The 24,825-nt window shown below is 37.4% G+C and overlaps 1 non-coding gene across 1 annotated transcript; it reads right to left on the minus strand.

The window, feature by feature from the left end:
- Window positions 1–14,688: 14,688 nt before the first annotated feature.
- On the minus strand, window positions 14,689–14,795 carry LOC127077890 (small nucleolar RNA R71). The gene has a single exon (XR_007787655.1). It is a non-coding gene; the product is annotated as a small nucleolar RNA R71 (small nucleolar RNA).
- Between the last annotated feature and the right edge of the window lie 10,030 nt (window positions 14,796–24,825).

The raw sequence follows: 24,825 nt of genomic DNA on the forward strand, positions 1-24,825 counted from the left end.
TATGAACTCTTCAAAGGAAGGAAACCAAACATATCTTACTTTCACATCTTTGGATGCAAATGCTTTGTCCTCAACAATGACAAAGACAATCTAGGTAAGTTCGACGAGAAGTCCGACGAAGGTATATTTCTTGGATATTCTCTTACTAGTAAAGCTTTTAGAATATATAATAAAAGAACTCTAAAAATTGAAGAATCAATCCATGTTACTTTCAATGAATTTAACCCCTCCAAGGAGGATATTGTTTTGTGTGATGATGATGATGATATTGTAGATGTCCCTCAAATAGATACTTCAAGTGGACACAATGGTGATCAACCAAAACATCAAGATGAGCAAGAAGCAAATGATAATAATCTACCTAAGGAATTAAAAACTCATCGAGATCATCCAATTGATAAAGTCATTGGTGATATCAATCAAGGCGTTGCAACTAGATTAAATATCAAAGATGCATGCTTAAATATGGCTTTTGTTTCACAAATTGAACCTTTCAAGGTTGATGAAGCCTTAAGTGATGACCAATGGATAATTGCTATGCAAGAAGAGTTAAACCAATTAGAAAGGAATCAAGTTTGGGAACTTGTCCCTAGGCCAAGTGATAAACACATCATAGGTACCAGATGGGTGTTTAAGAACAAGCTTGATGAGAATGGTATAATTGTTCGAAACAAAGCAAGATTGGTGGCCGAAGGATACAATCAAGAGGAAGACATTGATTTTGAAGAAACATTCGCTCCAGTTGCAAGGTTAGAAGCTATCCGTTTATTACTTGCTTATGTGTGTTCATTAAATTTTCAATTATTTCAAATGGATGTCAAGAGCGCATTCTTGAATGACTACATCAATGAAGAAGTCTATGTCAAATAACCCCCGGGCTTTGAAGACTTAAAAAATCCTACACATGTTTTCAAGTTGAGGAAAGCTCTTTATGGCCTAAAGCAAGCACCTAGAGCATGGTATGATCGTCTCAGCATCTTTTTTTGTGAAAAGAGATTTGAAAAAGGTAAAATTGACAAAACCTTGTTTATTAAGTGTAAGACCCCAAATTTGTCCCTAAGATCCCTCATGGCATCATAACATTGCATTTGCATTGCCTCAAGGATCATTAGCATCTTGGTTCCCTTTGCCTTTGGGAGGGACTTCTTGTGAGTGGTTTTGTCACACCCCAATTTTGACCCTGAATCACCAATTTAACACATTCGTCATAATCGTTGCATCTTTACATATCATAACATGCATTCCATACCGCATAAGGCCTAGAATATCAGTCGAAATAATTTTTTGGAATTACAGGCGAACCGGTTGAATTAATCGCCAGATGTGCGTCAAATCAGTAGACGAAAAATTTTAAAATCAAGCTTGCAAACACCAATTTTATTAATCTACGTTTCGCGTAGTTTAATCCGGTATGCTCGATTTATTTTTTCAGCTAATTTTTCGACCATTTTTTGATTAGCTCAAGCCTGTTTAACCGGTCAAAATTTATTTCAAAATTAAAAGAAACGCTGTATTTTTCCAATAAGTTTATTTTGCACTGATCATTTTGGTGCATTCATTTTAGTTTGTTGAGCATTTTTGCGTCCGACCTTTATTCATCTTGAGTGATTTAATTTTTATTTCTTTGTCAAAAAGTTCATAATAATTAATTAGAATTATTTATGTTTTAGATCCGATTTATTTTTATTTATTTATATTAGTATTATTTTTATTTAATCTAATTTGTTTATAACTATTTTTATACTACAACACTTCAAAGGATAATATAGACATTTTGGTTGATTGAGAACCCTAAAAACTCAAGTATATAAACTTACTTGGTTGGCAAATGAAGAAAAAAGTGACACAAAATAAATCTGCTGCTCGCACATAGCCCGCTAAGGATCTTTTTCTCAATTTGCAAGTAGTACTCTTACTTCCTCACACAGTAAACACTTCCACTCTTTTATTTCTTTGAGGCATCAAAATAAAACTTGCCATGTAAATTCTTTTTCTGCAATTTTTCTTCTTCTACACAATAACCTAACCTCATCATAAAATATTAATCTTTCTATTCTCTCTTTAGCTTATACATACAAGTCTCCTAAGTTTTTTTCATTTTTATTCTCTCACTGTTACCTCATAATTAATCTTAAACATTCACTATAAATTGAAAATGATGAAAATTCTAACACTTTTATTTTAGCTTAAAGTTATATATTACTTTATTTTGTTTTTATATATATACGTATACAATATTTGTTTTGATATATACTTCAGTTTATAGTTTCATATATATATATTTTAGTAATTATATATAGCTATAAATAGATCTAAGCTTTTTGTTTTATATGTATATGTTGTTTTACACTTTCAGTTTTCGTTTATGTGTATATCTTCATTTTGTTTTGTTTTATATATATATTTGCAGCTGTTTTTTTTTATAGTTTTTGTATATAGATACTTCGATTTTTATTTTATTTTAAGATTTATATAGTTACTTCTGTTTTTTTAGTATTAGATATATACCCTTTTGTTTCTAATCTTATGTATATACCTGTTAATCTTATTTTAACATTTCATTTTTTTTTAAATTTTATGTTGATTTTATAGTAATACAAATTTATTTTGGATAGTATGTGTGTATGTGTCGTGTTAGCTTCTATTTTTTAAATTATTTTGAGTTGATGGAATAAAATTGTAAGACCATTGTTATAATAATAATGTGCCTGATTGTTGCTCGATTTATTATTGCGTTACGATTTCGGAGTTAAAATCCAATTTAACTTTTGAAAATCGTTTGGACGCATAGATTTGTTGGCTCAACTTCTTATAGAGTGATTCTTACATGAATCCACTCTAAGTTTGCTTAGAGCTAAATTCATTTTTCTCTCGAATTCAGTTGGCTTTCAGTCTCGTGGCTTACTCTTGGGCCTTCTTACAATGAGCTTTCAAGCAATACCAACTCAATTTTCAATAATTTCAAATCTCTGTACTTTAATTATTTTAATTTATTATTCAAGACATTTTCATAAGTAAGTTGGAAGAAAAAGATTACCTGGATGAGATATCCAGTCGTAGTCCCGAATGCTAGGCTCAAGTCGTAAGAGCTTGTAAGCCATGAGTGTTCGTCTTCCCCCCAAAATATTTGTAAATATTCAAACGTTTTTTTCTCAATAAAATCTGAAGAAAAAGATTATCCTGGATGGAATATCCAGTTATAATCCCGAATACTAGGCTCAAGCTGTAAGAGCTTGCAAGCCATAAATATCCGTCTTCCCTCCAAAACATTCGCAAATATTCGAATCATTTTCTTAGCAATATTGGAAAGAAACAGACTGTCTGGGTGGAATGTCCAGACGTAGTCCCGAGTACTAGACCCAAGCTGTAAGAGCTTGCAAGTCATAAGTGCTCGTCTTTCAAACTCCAAAATACTTAATTCCGATCTTAACCTCTTTCAATAAAGATGGAAATGGAATATGGTGTATACCGTGCACTCCTGAGATTAAGATTCGAGGCGGATGCCTCGCCCATCTTAGCTCTCGTCATCATTTAAAATTGTCAATACGGTTTCCTCAAATCCTTTCTCAATCAAACCTAAAGATACTTAATCTCTATTAAATACTTTTGCCAATGAAGATGGAAATGGAACATGGTGTATACCGTGCACTCCTGAGGCTAGGATTCGAGATGGATATCTCGCTCATCCAAGTTCTCGCCATCACTCAAAATACATCCAACTAATCAAACTCTTTTTCGCCGCCGTGCGACTAATCAAAGAACCTTTTTCATAAATGGAAGATATATTGTCTTAAGGTGATACAAAACAATGTTTCGGCCACGATTGTTGAGTCGAGATAAGTGACACTTTTCCGAATGTAGATTTATAAATCCGTTCGATGTGTGGTATGCGTCCACTCCTCATCTGTTTTGGGTAAAACAATGTTTTCGTCGATTAATACAGTATAGCTTTCGCTAAAATCGACCAACAAACAAACATTTTTCTACCCAGAACTACGTAAGCCTTGATTTCTCTCTTGAGATACGTAGGAGCAAGATTCATAAATCTTGTCAGGCCCACTAATAAAAAACTTAGGTTTAGTCCTTCGTCAAAAATCTAAAAACATTCTCTTCCTTTCTTTCTTTCCCACCTAATAATTTGAAAAGCCTAATATTTTAACTAACACTAACGCACACAACTAACCTAATGGTTCCCGTTGACTACAACAGACGTGAGGGGTGCTAATACCTTCCCCTTGCGTAATCGACTCCCGAACCCTGATATTGGTTGCGATGACCATATCTTATCCTTTCTTTTAGAGGTTTTATCGATATTTCCCTTTTCCTTTTTAGGAATAAAAAAGTTCGGTGGCGACTCTGTTCAGTTCATCATTGCGAGCGTGCGATCGCGCTTCGCTTTGTAGTCGTATCCCCCTTTTTTTGAGGTGCGACAGGTTTGAAATCACCAAGCATACTTGAATTGTATATTGTTGCTTTTCTTATTTTGTTTACTAACTAAAAGTACAAAAATATGTCACTAACATCTTTTGTTTGTAGCTTGAGCAATCACAAGGTCCAAAGCTTCTAGGAGATTTTTTGTGCAATGATAAGGCCAAGAGGAGATGAAAGCAAGCATGGTGATGGTTCCCAAAGCTCTCATCCATAAAATATTCTTCCCTAGCATCTCAATTCATCATTTTGATCAAAGCAAGTCAAAGGGTTTGAGGTTTGTGCCCTAAGGAAACCCTAATTCATCTGTGCACCACAATGCCTTGTTCTTGAAGCAACCTCAGCCCATGGTCAAATGCAATCAAGGGAAGTTCTTTAATTCATCATTTCATGCATATTTGAACTTATTTGAGTATCCTCAATCATCAATTCATCAAGATATGAGTCATGGATTTGAGAAGTTGATCAGTCAATTCATCTAACTATTTTGAAATGCACTGAGACCTAACATCTTATGTGTTGGTCAAATGGAGATGATACCAAAAGCAAATATGTTCTTAAGGACAATATGAACAAATTTCATGTTCATCAAAATTTGATTTGAAGCTTGGAAGGTCATCTCCCATTCCAAGACATTATAGGTCATTTTGACTGAAACCCTAATTTTGGGTCAACTTCCCAAGGACATAACTCATTCATTTTTTATGATTTTGAGGTGGGATGAAATTCATTGGAAAGCTTAAGATGTCCGCTTCAAATGTTATGTTGAACAAAATTTCAAAATCTCAAAGAAAATACATGTGATAATGCAAGACATTATAGGTCATTTTGGGCCAAATGCATTAAAAGGCAAAAAAGTCCAACTTCAAGTGCCCATAACTTCTTCATAAAAAAATCCAAATGATGCAAAATTTAATTCTATTTTGATTGTGTTGAGAAGATTTACAACTTTGATGTTGGAGGTTTTTTCATTTGAGGCTTGCATCATCAAAACAGAAGGGCTTGAACATTGGCCAAATTTGGAAACCTTGCCTTGACATGTTTTGCACATTACATTTTAAACTCAAATTTCACCAATTTCCACACTTCAAATGGATTTTTTCCCAACATAACAATTGTTCCTTACATCAAGACCTTTCCAACCATTACCCACATGCTTATGTTTGGATTTTCTAATTGGCATTTTCGAAGAGGTGAACATTTAGGTCCAAATATGGAATTCACATGAAATCTTGATACACAAGCAAATGCCATTCAAATTACACGTCCAATTCAACTTGGTTTGTGTTCAGCATTCATTTGCATCAGCTTTTGGGCCTCACATGCGCCTGTACAGGCCCATGCATGGAGGACCCAATTCTCATGCGCACGAGTATTGCCTTGCATTGCTTCAAGCTCAGCTATAAATACATGCTCCTCTTCCTTCAACTCTCAACCTAATGGCGCCTAAGATGCTGCACAACTGAATCTATAACCATTACCAAAGAAGCTATCTCACTTTCTTTCAAAAAAATTCAGATCCAAAATTCAACTACATCTGGTTGAATCCTTGGATCTAAAGCTTCTAAACCTTCATCATTCAGCTCATTGATCTTCTGTTTTGGCAAAGAAAGCAAATAATCAAGCTCAAATATCCAAAATTCAAATGTGCTCTTCTACTGGTATTCTCTTCGAAACACATCATATATTGATCCATTTGCCTGACCAAAGTGTTTTCTGAAGTCCTCACCTGAGAGGCAAGCTAGTGGTAGCTTCAATTTTGTTTTTCTTTGATCTGCATTTTTCATACCTGAATCTTCCACCTCAGATTTCTTAACCTATAGGAATCTTGAGTGTGATTCAAGGTTACAGGGGTGATGTACATCACCCCAGCTTCATTTCGGTATAAGGATCGTGCAAAATGGTGAAGGTTTGAAAACCTGCAAATCTGGCCGGAATTTGGAAGCTCACCGGAGAGGAAGGTGGCTCCGATGGCCGCCTATTGCCAGTTTGAATCTGGATCGTTGGATCTCATCTCCAGATTCAATCCCAACCTTTAGATGTTATGACTTTTGTTTAATTAGTGTGTGGTTGCATTGACCTAGACTCACCATGAGCACGCGCTTCAGGACCATCAGATTGGCCACGTCAATTAATGAACGTGATCCAACGCTTCCTGATTTTCCACTTTTTTTAATTTCTGATTTTATTTTCTTTAATTCCCTTTTATTTCAAAAATTCATATCTCTCTCATTTTTAATCCAAAAAATATGGGACCAATTGCATTCTTCTCCAAATAAATTCTAGTTTCTATTTATGATTTTTAATATTTTTTATTTTGTCATTTGATATTTTTTATGAATTTTCTCTTTTCTGGTTATTTTAATTCATTTTTAAATAGTTTTTGATATTCAAAAAATATAAAAATATTTTCCTAACCTATTTGAATGATGATAGATCTATGAAAAATATTCTTATCAATTTCATAATTGATTTGAGATTGATTTGAGATTTTAGTTCAATTAGGTTGTTTTTATTCATTTTTAATTGATAAAAAATAGTTTCTGACTTTTAAAAATGCTGAAATTTTTTGTCAAACTTTGTTTGACCTTGTTGAACTTAGGATAAATCACTTGGACCTTTCAAGGTTGATTTGAAGTGATTTTGAAGTTTGACCTTTCTTTTTTTTTAATCCAAGTTTATTTTAATATTGAAAATGCCAAAAATATTATGCTTCTTGTTTGATCTCCAATCTCCATCTCATTTCTGATTTCTCATTGTTTGACTTTGACTTTCAATGTCATTTGGTTAATACATATGGATTGGTACATCTTATTTCACTTTATGCATTTTTGATCTTTCCATTTCCTTATCCATTCTTCATCTTCTTCTTCTTCTTTATTTTGATCAATGAGTTAAAGGTTGATAAGTTAACATTGATTAGGGAGACTTAATCTTCCTTGATTCAAATCTAATTCATCTTGATCAATTGATCAAGTGAATGGCTTTGCATTAAGGATAGGTTGTTTTCTAAATCATGCAAAAGGCTTAAACCAATACAAGATCAATTCTCTTCTTCTTTTTGGCATGGCAAGTTGTTGGAACTTGGTTCACTAATCAAGACTTCTAACTTGTGTTGTTGCCTACATTATTATTGACCGGCCTCAGATAGTTGTGACTTCTACATAAGTCCAATTACGATTGCTTAACATAACGCTAAATTTGCCTTATGGCACACTAATTACTAACACTAACCATTAACAATTAACATTTACCTTTTGCTCTTTACTTTTATGCAATTTACTATTCTTGTACATATTATCCATTTGCTTTTCTCTTTGCTCACTTGAGCACATGTTTATGTTAATGCCATTTGCCTTTTGCTCACTTGAGCACATAATTGTGTATATATTATTATGCTTGTATTTTGTTTTGATTGTTGAGAATCAAATGCAAAGAAGTGGACTTAGATTCTAGGACATACCCTATGCAAATAATGGAGAAATGGACTTAGATTCTAGGACTTTCCCTATGCAAAAATTGGAGTAAATGGACCTTAATGATGAAGATGGATTAGAAGGACCAAATCTCTAAACTCACTCTTGCCCATTCTTGATTTACTTCATGGAACTTTTGATGTGTGTGCTTTTGTGCTAGGGAATTCCATGAGAGCTCAAATTGGAGAAACCATTGCCATGTTCATCCAAAGTGAAAGATACAAGATACATTGAGGATCTCTTAAGAGGCTTGTTTGATAATTGCTTATGCTTTGTGTGATTGCTTATTCCAAAGGATGAGAGCTACTTGGATCATCAGTATGATCTCAAGAGAGGGACTCCATTGTGGTTTTAATTCTTCATCCCTCATCTTTTTGCTTTACTTAGGACCTTAGCCATTCTTCTTCTTCTCCCCATTCTAACCCAAGCAAAAACTCTTTGTGCAAACATTCAACCATTGTTTTCAAACATTAGAAACCTAAGCCTTATGCTTTTGATTTTCAAACCTTCTTTTCATAACACTTATTTTGAATTGAACCTTTAAGTCAACTTTGACCATTTTTGTATATACTTCTAATTGGTAAATATAACCCACTCAAATGTCTTTTTGTGGTTCCAATGGCCACTTTCTTAATCAAATTTTCCATAACCTTTAGCTATTAGGTTTGAGTTATCCTTGTGGTAGATGTAATACTCACCTATATCCTTAGTGATGGACAATGAGTCTTCCATGTTTATTATAGGGTTAACCCCTCACTAGCATGTTGAAGCTATCCTCACGTGGTGGATTTGTGGTTTGGTTGAGTTTTCTCCCTTTGATAACAAAAGACCTTAAGGCTTTTGGACCAATCAATTCACCAACTCATTTTTGAGATTTTTACCCCGAACTACGAGGTTTTGATCCTAATCTTTTTTAAGATGGTACGTAGGCAATGGGTTTATCCATCCAAACACAAAATGTAAATAACTTGTACATTCTCCTCTCCTCTCTTCAATCATGTTTGCACAAATAAATTTTCACAAAACAACAACCTTGCAACAAGTATGAAAAGGGCTCCCTAGGAGTACCTAGGATGTTTTGGGTGCCTAACACCTTCCCATTACATAACCAACCCCCTTACCCAGATCTCTGTTTCTCTTTTACTAGTTTTTGTTAAAACTTTTAGGTTTTTGTTCGCTTTCTAACCATTCATTTGGATAAATAGAAGTGCGGTGGCGACTCGACTTGTATGGTTTACCTTGGATTTAGTCAATATCTCTAATGGTAACGAATACCCTGCTACAAAAAAGTGGCGACTCTGCTGGGGACTATTTACCTAGTGGGTTTTGCCTACTTTTCATATTTTTTGTATTGTATTGTTTTGTGACATATTTTTGTGCAATTTGGGATTACTGTATTGTATGTAATGATTGAATTGCTTGAATATTAATTCCTTGTATGCTTGGTGATCTTTGTGAGATGAGTTCTATACCCGGACTCGAGCGCACTTAGGATAGGAGAATGGCGTAGTCTTGTTGACTTGTGTGGAGTTATTCCTTAGCAAGTTGACTTGCAAGTCCATTCACTTGGTGGAGGTCATGTTGGGATCAATAATGTCACACAAGTAAGTTGTGGTTAGACATTACTCTTTCCAATATAGACCTTAGAAGCCAAGGAACTTAGTTTACCAAGCCCATCTTGGCCTATTCTTAGGATGTAGTGCGAAAGTTGTTCAGATGTAAGATTTGATACGATTGTTACGCGATACTACACTCATAAGAGTCTCTCTTGAGAATATTTTTGGAATACGAGTAGTCGTTTCTCCGATAATATCCGAAAGATGGGATGATGACTATGGGAACCTCTTATAGAACATGTTTGGCAGGTTTAAACCCTAGTACACTCCCTTTGGTTGGTTCTTAACCGAGACCCCATGCTCGTGACTCGCAACAAACCCTTGATTCATGGTTGTTCCGTTCATGTATCCTTAATATCAATGGAACTTGGGTGTTGATAAGGTGTAAACCATAATCCACCAAAATGGATGATTGATATTAAGGATGATATGATCCATCCCATGACCTTTGTTTGGTGTACTTTGCTTGATCCTTGAGTGTGATTGTTGCATTCATGCATTCATGCACCCATTTGCACCCATATCATCAATAATAAAGAAATTTTTCAAGGAACTTAAGGGGGTTTATTTGCAAAATTTTCAGACATGGAAAGACAAAGAAGGAATACAAAGAAGTACAGTTTCAGACAACCAGATTTGAAAGAGTTAAGGAATCTGACATCCTATGTATTAGATCCTTTGGGTTTCAAGGCTCGTTTTGGGAAGCTTCTTCCTCTTCTGACTACTCAGGTGGACGAAGGATTGATGAGTGTATTGGTGCAGTTTTACGATCCCTTGTACCGTTGTTTCACGTTTCCGGATTTTCAACTTTTGCCTACACTTGAGGAGTATGCCTACCTTGTGGGTATACCTATTCTAGACCAGTTGCCGTTCAGTGGCTTAGAGAGTATTCCTACTTCTCAAGAGATAGCAGACATGTTGCACATAGATGAATCTCTGGTTGGTGCTCATATGACTACCAAAGGTGGAATTCAAGGTCTCCCTTCTGAGTTCCTCATTGTGCAAGCTACTGTATATGGGAAGGCCATGAGTGAGGATGCCTTTGAAGCCATATTTGTACTTCTCATTTATGGATTAGTATTGTTCCCCAACATCGACAAGTTTGTGGATGTGAATACTATTAGGATCTTCTCCACTCTTAATCCCGTTCCGACTCTGTTGGGTGATACCTATTTCTCTTTGCACATGAGGAATGCAAAGGGTGGTGGTGTCATTGTGTGTTGTTTGCCTCTGTTGTATAAGTGGTTTATTTCTCACTTACCACAGACGGTCGCTTTCAAGGAGAACAAAGGATGTCTACGGTGGTCCACGAGACTTATGTCTCTCACTAATGATGATATCTCTTGGTATAACCGTGTGTATAACGGTGTGAAAATTATTGACTCTTGTGGTGAATTCTCCAATGTACCTCTTCTTGGTACATATGGTGGGATTAACTACAACCTTGTTTTGGCACGACGTCAGCTTGGGTTCCCCCTAAAGGATAAACCCAATAACATTCTATTAAAGGGTGTGTTCTTTCAGGAGGGTAAAGATCCCCAAGGCTTGAAGGGAAGAATGGTCCGCACTTGGCGCAAGATTCATAGGAAAGGAAGGAAGGAATTGGGTCCTAAGAACTGTGTTGCTATGGAGTCGTACACTGCTTGGGTGAGGAAGAGAGTGTCTGAGTATCTCATGCCTTACGAGTATCCAAGACCTACACCTTTGGTTATGGCTGGGCCTTCAACCCTCCCTAACCAAGGAGTAGAGGAGTTGAGAGACGAAGACCGATCACGCGCTTGGATCCGTGAAAGGGAGGAGTTGCTTCAGTAGATCAAGGAGAAGGATGCTTTGATAGAGTTCCTCGAACATCAGGTTATTGATGATCCTGATGATGCATGGATTTCTCTACTTCCTCAGTCTTCCAAGTTTTGGAAGAGGAAGTACGACCGACTCGCCAAGGAGAAAGCAGATATGGAGGCAACCTACGAGAGGGAGGTGAAGAGGCTTCGTGCATCCTATCTTCCTGTGTCCAGAGCTTTAGATGATTGTTTCTAGGGATCCATAGGATGACTATTTTCCTTTTCTCTTGTATATGATTGATGATGCTGTACTTCTTTTCCTTGATATTATTTGATGAGATATTTCCATATGTGATAAATGTTTAATATTTCCAAAAATTTGCAAATAGGACCATAAATTTCCTTTGAAAATAAAAGAAAAATCATATGCACGAGCATTGCATGCATCATATGCATAAGCAGGTTTTGTTCCCGGTTTCTTGTCCTGTGGTCTAACTCTGTGTTCTTCATTTATTTTGAAGACAAGCTGATTCACCGGTACTACACCAGAGCCAACATTTCAAGATTGATGGATCATTTGGAACAAGACAACCGCGAACTGAAAGAGGAAGTGGCCAGATTAAGTGCCTTGATGGAATCATTCATGGCTGCTCAGAGCCAGTCTTCTCCGACACCTTCAACTCCTCCCCAGAGGACAGTCATCTCTGAGATTGTATCCTCGACTGTGCCTGCAGCCAGTGCACACTTTTCTCCAGCGTCCATGCCAGCCGGGTTCCCGTGGGGGATGCCTCCCAATTTCATGCCTGAGGGTCCTGCTCCAACCTTTGCTTCTATGCCGACATCTAGCCCGGTCCTTGCTATTCCTCCTCCTGTCGTGCATACTATGCCCAGAGTAGACGACACCATCTATCATTCTGAGCCATCTGAGGGTCCAGATGTCTATGAGAAGATGGACGCTATGAATGATCAATTTCTTGAGCTTCACAAGGAATTGAAAACTCTCAGAGGAAAGGATCTTTTCTGATAACATGAAACTATATCACATTTTAGGACTTAATTCAATTAAATTATATTATCATTTGCTTCAATTTATTTCATTTTACTCGATATTTCCTTTCTATTTATCTCAGGTAGTCTATTTGAAGCAAAAGTAAAAAAAGGAAGAAAAGGAGGTGCAAAAAGAAGTTTTTGGAAACAAATAGCAAAAGCCAAGCCCAGCCCAAAGAGCACAGGCGCTGTGCCTGTGACGAGCGTCACAGAGGCTGTGACGAGTGTCACGCCTTGCACACTCATGTGACGAGCGTCACACATGGTGTGACGGACGTCACACCATTCCCCTATATTTTTGCCTTCAGAGACGTTGAGTCCTATTTGCATGCCTATCCCTTCGTTACGTGAAGACCCCTTGACGCGGACTACTTCTGAAGACCGTTACAGAAAGTACCAGTATAAATATCAGCTTTGCAAACCCTTCCAGGGGTCCACGTTTCCACTCTCCTTCGCCGTTTTCGCTTTTTCGCATTTTCTCTTTTTCCAGCAGCTTAAGCATACTTTTACAGTACTACCTTTACAATTTTTATATTGTTTCTTTTGCAATTCTATTTTCTTTTCTAGCATTTAATTAATTTTTTGCACAATAGTTTCTACACCGGAAACTATTGTGTACCTTTTACCGGATCTAACCTTACGTTAGAATCTAGTTTTTTTATTCCTTCGCTTTTATTTTTCTGCCTGATTGAAGAACTCAAGAACAAATCCAACCGGTCTGTGGTGGAGTGTTCAAGACTGCTATTTAATTATTCAGGTTCTTTATTTATTTGTTGAATTTATATATGCTTGTTTTTATTATTAATTTATACTGCTTGCCTGCGATGAATCTGTTTATGCATGCTGATTATTTGGATCTGTTGAGTATGTCTGGCTAATTCATTTAGGTATCGGTATGTAAAGTAAGCGGAATGAAGGAATCAAAACTAAGTTGGTTTAGTTAAGTTTAAAATTAAAATCACTCTTTTTACGGTCTCAATTTACAGATTTAATAACAAAGTTTTTGTACGAAAGTAAAAGACATAAAGAAGTTAAAATCAATAGAGCGAGAGTTTGAGGTTTTGACTGGACAATGTAAATTGGACATTAATTCTAGATCAGGGCGAGAGCAATTTTTAGAGTTAATTAAATTCTAACCTTTTTCAAAAAGTATTTTTAAAGATTGAATGTGAGGACGAGAGTTAAGCATTTGAATTTAATTATATAACCTAAGTCAACAGAGCGAGAGTTTGAGATAAGGATGTTTAAACGATTAGTGTTTTCTTAAAAAGAGTTTCTACGGATTCTATTGTTTTCAAAAAGTGGTTTTTGACTTAACTATAAGTGACAACTACGTTAATATAAAATCATAGTTTATTCAACAGAGCGAGAGTTTGAGATAAAACTTTTAATCAATAGAGTCAACTGAAAAGATTCATTTTAAAACCAAGAAACCAATAAGAATTGATTCCCTAATTACGACGAATTACATACCGATATCCGCTTATTAGATATTTATTTTAGATCTTATTTTAGTTTTAGTTTTTCCCCCAAACAATCAAAGTATTACCTGCCTTAGCTTTACGAAGTAACCTTAGATAACGGTATATCGATTCATAAGTCCCTGTGGGATCGATATCTTTTAAAACTACGCGATAGAACTGTGCACTTGCAGTTTGTACCCCAAATTCGACTCATAAAGTCGCGATCAAGTTTTTGGCGCCGTTGCCGGGGACTTTTATTTAGTCGATATCGTAACTCTTGTGTTACGCTGTAGAGACTAAGGCTTTTCTTTCTCTTTTCTTTCTTTCGTTGATTTGTATGCCACGCACTCGCTCACAAGGCGAGCCATTCTACTTACGAATCAATGATATCGAACTATATCTCCGAGTCTTACGACGAATTCGGGAATATCGTGCTGCAAACAATCTCCCTCCTGTAGAACTTCCCGATTTCAAAAATATTTTCCCTTCGATACCCGAGATGGCAGAACCAGCTCGTGCTCTTCGCGATTACGCCGCTCCATCGCAAGATGAACCGCATTCAAGTATTGCTCCACCCGCAATCGAAGCAAACAACTTTGAACTCAAACCTTCACTGTTACAGGCAGTACAACAGAACCAATTCTCTGGAAATCCTACCGAGGATCCTAACCTTCATTTATCCGTATTTGTCCAATACGTTGATACTGTTAAAGCTAATGGTATCACTTCAGAGGCAATTCGACTTCGTCTTTTTCCTTTCTCACTAAGAGATAGCTCTAGAAGATGGCTTCAATCTCTTCCTTCCAACTCAGTCACCACATGGAACGAGTTGAAGAAAGTTTTTCTTGCTCGATATTTTCCGCCAAGCAAAACAGCTATGTTAAGAGCCCAAATAAATGGATTTAAACAGAAAGATAACGAGTCTCTTTTCGAAGCATGGGAAAGATACAAAGACATGATGAGACTTTGTCCACACCATCGTTTAGAAGACTGGTTAGTAATTCATACCTTTTATAATGGTCTCTTGTACAACACGAGGTTAACAATAGATGCCGCCGCAGGTGGTGCACTAATGAACAAACCTTATGCTGACGCTTACCAACTTATTGAAAGCATGGCTCAAAACCACTATCAGTGGGGAACTGAACGAACAATGGTGGAAAAACCTCAAATGAAAACTGGCATGTACGAGATAAGTAACCTTGATCATGTTAATGCAAAAGTGGATGCTCTGGTCCAGAAAATTGAAAGTTTAAATGTATCACCTCCAGCCACCGTAGTTGCCATAACTCAGAATTGTGAAGTCTGTGGAATCCAAGGTCACACTCCTGCAGATTGTCAACTCCTAACAGGAATCCAAGCGGAGCAAGTAAACTATGCTCAAGGAAGCCCTTACTCGCACACCTATAACTCAAATTGGAAGAATCATCCCAATTTTTCATATAAGAGTAATAATGCTTTATACGCACCTGGACAATCTCCAAATCAAGCCCCAGCTATACCTCCGGGATATCAGAAGCCGATTCCATCTACACCTAACGATAACGCCCCTAGGAAATCCAACTTGGAAATCATGATGGAAAATTTTATAGCTTCTCAACAGCAAACCAATAAAGATTTCTTAAACCAGAATGTACACACTGGCGAACAAATTAAACAACTAGCAAGTAAAGTAGATGCCCTGGCTACTCATAACAAAATGCTGGAAACGCAAATTTCACAAGTAGCTCAACAACAAGCGCCTACTGCTGCCCCAACTGGTACATTTCCTGGACAACCCCAACCTAACCCAAGAAGCCACGCTCATGCAATTATACTGAGAAGTGGAACGGAAGTGGAAGGACCGTCTGACCCAAGGATAGAAAACCAAAACTCTAAAAAGTCAACTGAGGAAGAAAGTGAACCTAAGGAAAAGGAAGAGAGTAATAAGGAAACCGTAGAAAAGAAGGAACCTTATGTACCTCCACCACCTTATAAACCACCTATCCCTTACCCTCAAAGGCTTATTAAAACCAAAGATGCGGGCCAATTTAAAAAATTTGTCGACCTACTAAAACAATTAAACGTCACAATTCCGTTTACAGAAGCTATTACGCAGATGCCCTCATATGCCAAGTTTTTAAAAGAAATTCTTTCTAATAAAAGGAAACTTGAAGATAGCGAAACCGTTACACTCACCGCTGAATGTAGCGCTATAATCCAGAATATGCCTCCTAAACTTAAAGACCCAGGTAGTTTCTCTATACCCTGTCACGTAGGAAAATTTGTCATTGACAAAGCCTTATGCGATTTAGGAGCCGGTATTAGTGTTATGCCTTTATCCATATGCAAGAGACTTGAAATGGGAGAATTAAGACCAACTAAAATGTCTGTGCAACTAGCAGATCGTTCCGTAAAATATCCTGTAGGAATTCTTGAAAACGTTCCAGTGCGCATAGGTCAATTCTACATTCCAACTGATTTTATAATTATGGATATTAGAGAAGATGAAGTTACACCCATTATACTGGGAAGATCGTTCTTAGCAACTGCCGGTGCAATCATAGATGTAAAACGAGGACGACTCACTTTTGAAGTAGGAGAAGAGAAAATTGAGTTCATTCTTTCCCAATTTTTGAAAGCACCTGCAATAGAAGATACATGTTACTTCATGGATATCATCGATGAATGCATAAAAGAAACGGAGTTAGAAAAAGACAAATCATCTGACTATCTTGTAGAAGACAAACCTAACCAATGTTTAGCAATAACACCGGACCCTACGCAATGCCTTAAGAAACCAACCTTAGACCTGAAAACACTTCCCAAGAATCTGAGATATGAATTCCTAGACTTAGAGCTTGAACGACCAGTGATAGTTAATGCTGACCTAGGAAGACTCGAAACAGAAAAACTCCTGCATATCTTAAGAAAATATCCAACCGCACTAGGTTACAACATCACCGATCTTAAAGGAATAAGTCCCTCTATTTGTATGCACCGCATCATGTTAGAAGAAGATTGTAAAACTTCTAGGGAACACTAGAGGAGACTAAACCCGATCCTGAGTGAGATAGTGAAGAAGGAAATAACCAAGTTATTAGAGGCAGGTATCATATATCCTATATCTGATAGCAAATGGGTTAGTCCTGTACACGTAGTACCAAAGAAAGGAGGTATAATAGTCATTGAGAATGAAAAAGGAGAAACTATAACCAAACGAATCGAATCGGGATGGAGAATGTGCATTGACTATATGAAACTAAACAAAGCAACCCGAAAAGATCACTTCCCTTTACCATTCATTGACCAGATGTTAGAACGATTAGCAAAACATTCTCATTTCTGCTATCTAGACGGTTACTCAGGTTTCTTTCAAATACCAATTCATCCTGATGACCAAGAAAAGACAACGTTCACGTGCCCTTTTGGTACCTTCGCTTATAGACGAATGCCGTTTGGCTTGTGTAATGCTCCTGCAACTTTCCAAAGGTGCATGATGGCAATATTCGTCGATTTTCTAGAAAACATCATGGAAGTATTTATGGATGACTTTTCCGTATGCGGACAAAGCTTTGAAGAATGTCTTGAAAACCTAGAGAGAGTTCTAGAGCGATGTGTAAAAGTAAACCTAATACTTAATTGGGAAAAATGTCACTTTATGGTACAAGAAGGAATTGTTTTAGGACACATCATCTCAAACAGAGGAATTGAAGTAGACAAAGCTAAAATAGAGGTAATCGAAAACCTTCAACCCCCTAAAACTGTGAGAGAAGTACGAAGCTTCTTAGGACATGCCGGTTTTTACCGACGATTCATTAAAGACTTCTCTAAAATAACTAAACCTTTAACCGGGCTATTAATGAAAGATGCTGAATTTATATTCGACAATAAATGTTTAGAAGCATTTCAAACGCTTAAACAAGCACTGATCTCCGCACCCATAATGCAGACACCAGATTGGAACGAACCATTCGAAATAATGTGTGATGCTAGTGATTACGCTGTAGGTGCTGTTTTAGGACAACGAAAAGATAAAAAGCTTCATGTTATATATTACGCAAGTAGAACTCTAGATGAAGCACAAATGAATTACGCCACAACCGAGAAAGAACTTCTAGCAGTAGTGTTTGCGCTAGATAAATTTCGTTCTTACTTGGTCGGAGCCAAAATAATCATCTACACTGACCACGCTGCTATCAAATACCTCTTGACTAAAAAGGATGCTAAACCTAGACTCCTAAGGTGGATCCTGTTGCTACAAGAGTTCGATTTGGAAATCAAAGACAAGAAAGGAACTGAAAACGTAGTAGCAGATCACCTCTCTAGACTTGAGAACATTGAACCGGAAAGAACATCAATTAACGATGATTTCTCGTACGATAAGCTTATAGCTACTTTAGAAGAAAATAACGCTGATAAACAGGTAGAAACCACCTTAGCTATATCTGTTACACCGTGGTACGCTGACCTCGTCAATTATTTAGCTGCCAGAATAGTTCCACCTACCTTATCCTACCAACAGAAGAAACGATTCTTCTATGACATAAAACATTATTACTGGGATGACCCCTTACTTTTTAAAAGAGGCCCCGATGGTATTTTCCGTCGGTGTATACCCGAAGAAGAGGTAGAAAATATAATCCAACACTGTCACTCCGCTCCTTATGGTGGACACGCAAGTACATCCAAGACCTGCTCTAAAATCCTACAAGTCGGTTTTTATCGGCCAAGTATATGGAAGGATGTACATGCAGCTATTAAGAGATGTGATAGATGACAACGCACAGGAAACATATCTAGACATGACGAGATGCCACAAAAGGGCGTTTTGGAAGTAGAGATTTTTGACGTGTGGGGAATAGACTTCATGGGACCTTTTCCATCCTCTTTCGGTAACAAATACATACTCGTGGCAGTTGACTACGTATCAAAATGGATTGAAGCTATAGCTTCTCCAACAAACGACACACGAGTAGTAACTAGACTTTTTAAGAATATAATATTTCCAAGGTTTGGTGTCCCAAGAATAGTAGTCAGTGATGGTGGATCGCATTTCATATCCAAGGTACTCGAAAAACTACTGCTTAAGTATGGCGTAAGACATAGAGTAGCGACACCTTACCACCCTCAAACCAGTGGGCAAGTGGAAGTGTCTAACAGAGAAATCAAACAGATACTAGAGAAAACAGTCGCCACTTCAAGGAAAGACTGGTCATTAAAATTACCAGAAGCTTTATGGGCTTACCGAACTGCTTACAAAACTCCCATAGGGACAACCCCATTTAAGCTGATTTATGGAAAATCCGGTCACCTCCCTGTAGAATTAGAACATAAAGCCTATTGGGCTATTAAAAATCTAAATTTAAACTATAAAGCCGCCGGTGAAAAGAGAATCCTTGATATAAGCGAATTAGAGGAACTCAGAAGAGACGCTTACGAAAATGCCAGAATCTACAAAGAAAGAACAAAACAATGGCATGACAAGCGCATATCAAGGAAAATCTTCAAACAAGGCGATACAGTCCTTTTATTTAACTCCAGGCTAAAGTTATTCCCGGGAAAACTACGATCTAGATGGTCAGGTCCTTTTCAAATCACCAATGTTTTTCCCAGTGGAGCAGTAGAAATTAAAGGCAAATCTATGGAACCATTTACCGTAAACGGGCAACGTCTAAAACATTATCACTATGCAGAAAACAATGAAGATTCGCAAGTCTTGCACTTAGAAGAAATGCCTCCAGAAATTATAGATTGGTTGTTTTTATGTCGAGCTTGCGACATTAAACAAAGCGCTTAGTGGGAGACGACCCACAAATATTTTATCATTTTCTTCTATTATCATTTTTTATTTTTCTATTTCTTCCTTAATTATTCTTTTAATTTTTGTTTAGTATTCATTCTTAATTTATTTTAATTTATTAAAAACTTTTCTCTTCTTTCGGCATTTGGCCAAATCCTGACTAAAAACTCTTGTTTTTCTTTTCTCTAGCTAACACTAATCTGATGGGACAAATTGATCGTATGGGTATCAAATTCAGAGGAACCGCTCAGAAACAAAAGTTTGAGGAACTAGCCACAAGAGAGATGCTACCTAGTCTGTATGCTGATGACTGGGTAATGACTGCCCTTGGACTAAGACAAAGTGTCCTGTATTTGCTGAATCAGATAGGGTGGGAAACCGCTCCTATCCATAGATAATTTGTCACTTACCGGAGACTGACTCTAGAATTCCTTAGTTCTCTGATCTATCTACCCAGCCATGGAAAAGGAATAAGCAGAGGTTTTATCCAGTTCAGAATGTTTAACATGGAGTACCAATTTAATATTCAAGATTTTACCAACCTTTTAGGTTTCCCTACATCCTTTGACACGTTCACAGTGAGCCAAGAAGAACTTTTTGAATATAGAGAACTTGAACACTTGTGGGGTAACTTGACTGGAAATGACGATCCCGAGGAACATGAGTTTCTCTCTGGAAACATACATAACCCGGCCTTCCGTTATTTTCATAAGATCCTGACCCACACCTTATTTGGGAAGAAGCCAAACAGTACCACAGTTTCACGTGATGAACTCTTCATCATATTTTGTGCTTCCCAAAACCGTCCAGTAAACGGTGCCACTTTTATGTTAGCAAATTTGGACCACCTTATCCAAGATGAGCGAGCACCAATTCGAATAGGCGGTTTGATAACTATGATAGGTAATGCTATCGGATTACGTCAGCCTATTCTTGACTTGAGCCCTTTTTGTGGCATTACTACTATGAGTATACCCTTCCTCTTCAACACTATGTTTATAGCAAACCTAGGATCCGATGAGTTTGAGCTTATAATTAATAACCAAGTTCTTTGCCTATTCACCATGCCCGATCCTAGGACTAGTGTTCATAACCGCAGTAACTGGCTCTACAATCTGAACGAAACCCCCTCTCCTGCTAGATCCACTGAATCCATCCAGGACTATGAGATTTGTGATGACCAGATTCCTTATGCCGAATCTGACCCTCAGACACCCTCTGGCTATTATGATATTGATCCTCCTCCTCAACCTGTTCAGACCGAAGAATCGGCAATACCCAACCTTAGACATCATATGCCCGGAACTGATTATAACACTGCCATTGAAGCTTTGATGTCAGAACAAGAAGCCCTCAGAGAAGAGTTCGCTAACATGAGACACGAAGTTCAAGGATACATGAACGGTATGACAAATCAGTTTCACGAGTTGCTAAACCGTGTTAACTCCTTTGCTCCTCCGGCCAGAGATCGTGCAGATGGATATAATTTATTTTTCTTAGTTATTTAGTTTTAAGTTAGATTATTTATTTAATGTTATTTCAAATTATGTTCGTATTTGTTTCTCTTTCGCATTTTTGTTTTTCTCCATTGTTACATTATGATTATTTTATTGAAGCTATTTATTTATTTTATTATGTAATATCTACTATGCTCTCTACTGTTGCTGCCTACATGACTTATTATTAAGAACATAATACATTTATGCACTATTAAACCAAGTAGAATAGCATGCAGGAAAATTAAATAGCAAAACAAAATAATCTGAAGCAAAACAAAATAAATAATAAAAAATTAAATTACCATAGTTATTCTGAAGAACGCTAGCTGAAGCCATGCCAAAAAGACTGTGTGACGAGCGTCACACAATCTATGACGGACGGCACGCCAAGTACTTGTTACGCCCGTCACGCCCCTGTGACGAGCGTAACACCTTTCTGACTAGGTGAACGTTACAGTACCGTTGGAGACGAACGTTACACCCTTTCACTTTTTACCTTCCCCATTTATTCACATTAACCCACATTTATTCACTTTTCAACCACCTCTTTTCCAACTTCCAAATTCTTTTCCTATAAATACCCACCAAACCTTCCTTCATTCACCACAAACCACTCTCTAATATCAAATACATTTCTTTTCTTTATTACTCCTTTAAATTCATTCATCAATATGGCGGGAAATCAGAATTTCGGAAATATCATCTTCCGATCCGGAGATGAAAACTATCAAAGGGAGCAATTCGAGCGCTTTCAACAGCGAGGCGTCGTCTCTACCAGGTATCCTGATTCAACTTGTTTACAACAATTAGGATTACTTCAAGGTATCGAGTGGATGCTCCGCCTTGCCGATCTAACCTTTCTATGCACGCATAATCAACCCACCTACCCATCCCTAACCTTAGAATTCTTAAGTTCATACGCGTACAACACTCCCGCCGGTGAGGACGAATTCTTAACCGGTACCGCAACCTTCCGTATGTTCAACACCGAGTACTCCTTAACCCAAAACCAATTGAGTACCATGCTACAATTCCCCACAGAAGGTCAAGTCTACCCCAAAATCCCTCCAAACCTAAACTGGAGCACAGTTGCCGCTTTCGACCTCTTTAAGAAAATATCCGGTGTAGATGCCAACAACTGGGAAGAGCTCCTTGTTTCCCATATACATAACCCAACTATCAGGTACTTTATCCGCATCCTACAAAACACCGTTTTTGGAAGACCGAACAACAACAAGGTCAACGCAAAGGAACTCTTCTTCCTCGAATGCGTCTTCGAACCGCAGGCTAAGGTAAACGCCGCCTCCTTCCTATTTCATCATATCCGCACCTTATGTGCTAGAGGCCGTCAACCTTTTGTAATTGGTGGATTAATCACCACCATAGCACTTGGCTTAAACCTAGGGGACCGACTCCAAACTTTAGAATCTTTACCTCCCCTATTTATGGATATAGGCTACTGTCGGTCCAGCCGCCTAATAAAGAACCGAGTAGGCGGAAAATATTACCTTATGGTGAATAACCAGGCCGTCCCAAGCATTGTTCTCCCCAACATCGCCTTAACCGATGTCACCAATCCCAACCGCCACCTCTATGATCTGAATGCTCCCGAAGCCACCGAGCCTTCACATGCAAACTCGTCTACCGACGAGTTCGAAGAAATGGATCAAGGTGATAACGCTCCTGAACAACAATCAGTCCCGCTCAACCCTTCCGATACTGCAGCTGACCCATCCTCCCGACGTCGTCGACGAAGAAAGCCTGCAACCAATGACGACATCATGGATGCTATTGATGGTATGCAAGCACAGAATCTCGAAATGCAACCTTAACTTTAGTTTTTTTTCTTTCTTTTTGTAATTCATTTTTTTTCCTTCAAACATTGAGGACAATGTGTTATTCAAGTATGGGGGGGAAAACCATGTTCTTTCTATCCTCCTTTTTCCTTTTCAAGTATGTATCTTTCTTTTCACTGTTATTTCCATTATAAAAAAATAAATAAAAAATAATATAATAAAAAAATATTATTATAATATAGATTTATTTTAAGTTAAGTCCCTAGTGTGAAAACTTTCTATTATCTATTCCCCTCAATTTTCATGAGCCATAACAAAAATTCATCACACTCAATAAGTATAAAGGTCGCTTATTTTATAAAACTTGAGTAAAATCAAAACAAAAATTATTACCATAACTACGCTCTAAGAACCTCAACATGTCAGATCAGGATAAGTACTTATTATACCAATCCCTTGAACTTTTAGTTTTATAGTAACCCCGAGTAGTTTATACGAGAAGTCAGCACCATCTTAATAGCAAACTACGTGGAGAGCCGATGAATATAAGTGAATGATTCCCATAGTAAAAAAAATAATTATATATATCAGGAAATGCACTAATTAAGTTAGGTGATCCTTACCAGATCATTTAATCTAAAGGTTGCAGATCATACAAAAGCATAAAGATCCATTATGAGTTGGTTCAGCAGGTATCTGGTACTGAACTTGGTAGGGCGGATTACGGTCCGATCCCCCGCAATTTGCAATGGACTGAATAACGAAGTTATCCGACTTATGTACCAGAACTTCTAGCAAAAAAAGGGATCAGAATCACTAACCGGTTACTCCACTATGTGCGCGATAAGATAAAGGGCTTAATGTGATTTCGCTAGAATGAAAACGGGTGAAATAAGAGTAAAGGAACTAGGATAGCTATAATGGCATTACTCGAACTGGTTTGCATAAGGTGAGGTTATCTGAGGTTGTGACGGTGGTTGTTGATGTCAAGATTAAACTCAAGTTACTTCTAAACAAGGTTTACATGCAACCTAGTACAAATTGATGTGTGTTTTGAAATTTCATCTGGCTAAAATTTTTAAAACAAGTTCTATACTGTATTTTGCTTGAGGACAAGCAAAGATCTAAGTATGGGGGAGTTTGATAACATGAAACTATATCACATTTTAGGACTTAATTCAATTAAATTATATTATCATTTGCTTCAATTTATTTCATTTTACTCGATATTTCCTTTCTATTTATCTCAGGTAGTCTATTTGAAGCAAAAGTAAAAAAAGGAAGAAAAGGAGGTGCAAAAAGAAGTTTTTGGAAACAAATAGCAAAAGCCAAGCCCAGCCCAAAGAGCACAGGCGCTGTGCCTGTGACGAGCGTCACAGAGGCTGTGACGAGCGTCACGCCTTGCACACTCATGTGACGAGCGTCACACATGGTGTGACGGACGTCACACCATTCCCCTATATTTTTGCCTTCAGAGACGTTGAGTCCTATTTGCACGCCTATCCCTTCGTTACGTGAAGACCCCTTGACGTGGACTACTTCTGAAGACCGTTACAGAAAGTACCAGTATAAATATCAACTTTGCAAACCCTTCCAGGGGTCCACGTTTCCACTCTCCTTCGCCGTTTTCGCTTTTTCGCATTTTCTCTTTTTCCAGTACTACCTTTACAATTTTTATATTGTTTCTTTTGCAATTCTATTTTCTTTTCTAGCATTTAATTAATTTTTCGCACAATAGTTTCTACACCGGAAACTATTGTGTACCTTTTACCGGATCTAACCTTACGTTAGAATCTAGTTTTTTTATTCCTTCGCTTTTATTTTTCTGCCTGATTGAAGAACTCAAGAACAAATCCAACCGGTCTGTGGTGGAGTGTTCAAGACTGCTATTTAATTATTCAGGTTCTTTATTTATTTGTTGAATTTATATATGCTTG

The sequence above is a fragment of the Lathyrus oleraceus genome, chromosome 4, assembly GCF_024323335.1.
Source record: "Lathyrus oleraceus cultivar Zhongwan6 chromosome 4, CAAS_Psat_ZW6_1.0, whole genome shotgun sequence".
In the NCBI taxonomy this organism is placed as follows: Eukaryota; Viridiplantae; Streptophyta; class Magnoliopsida; order Fabales; family Fabaceae; genus Lathyrus; species Lathyrus oleraceus.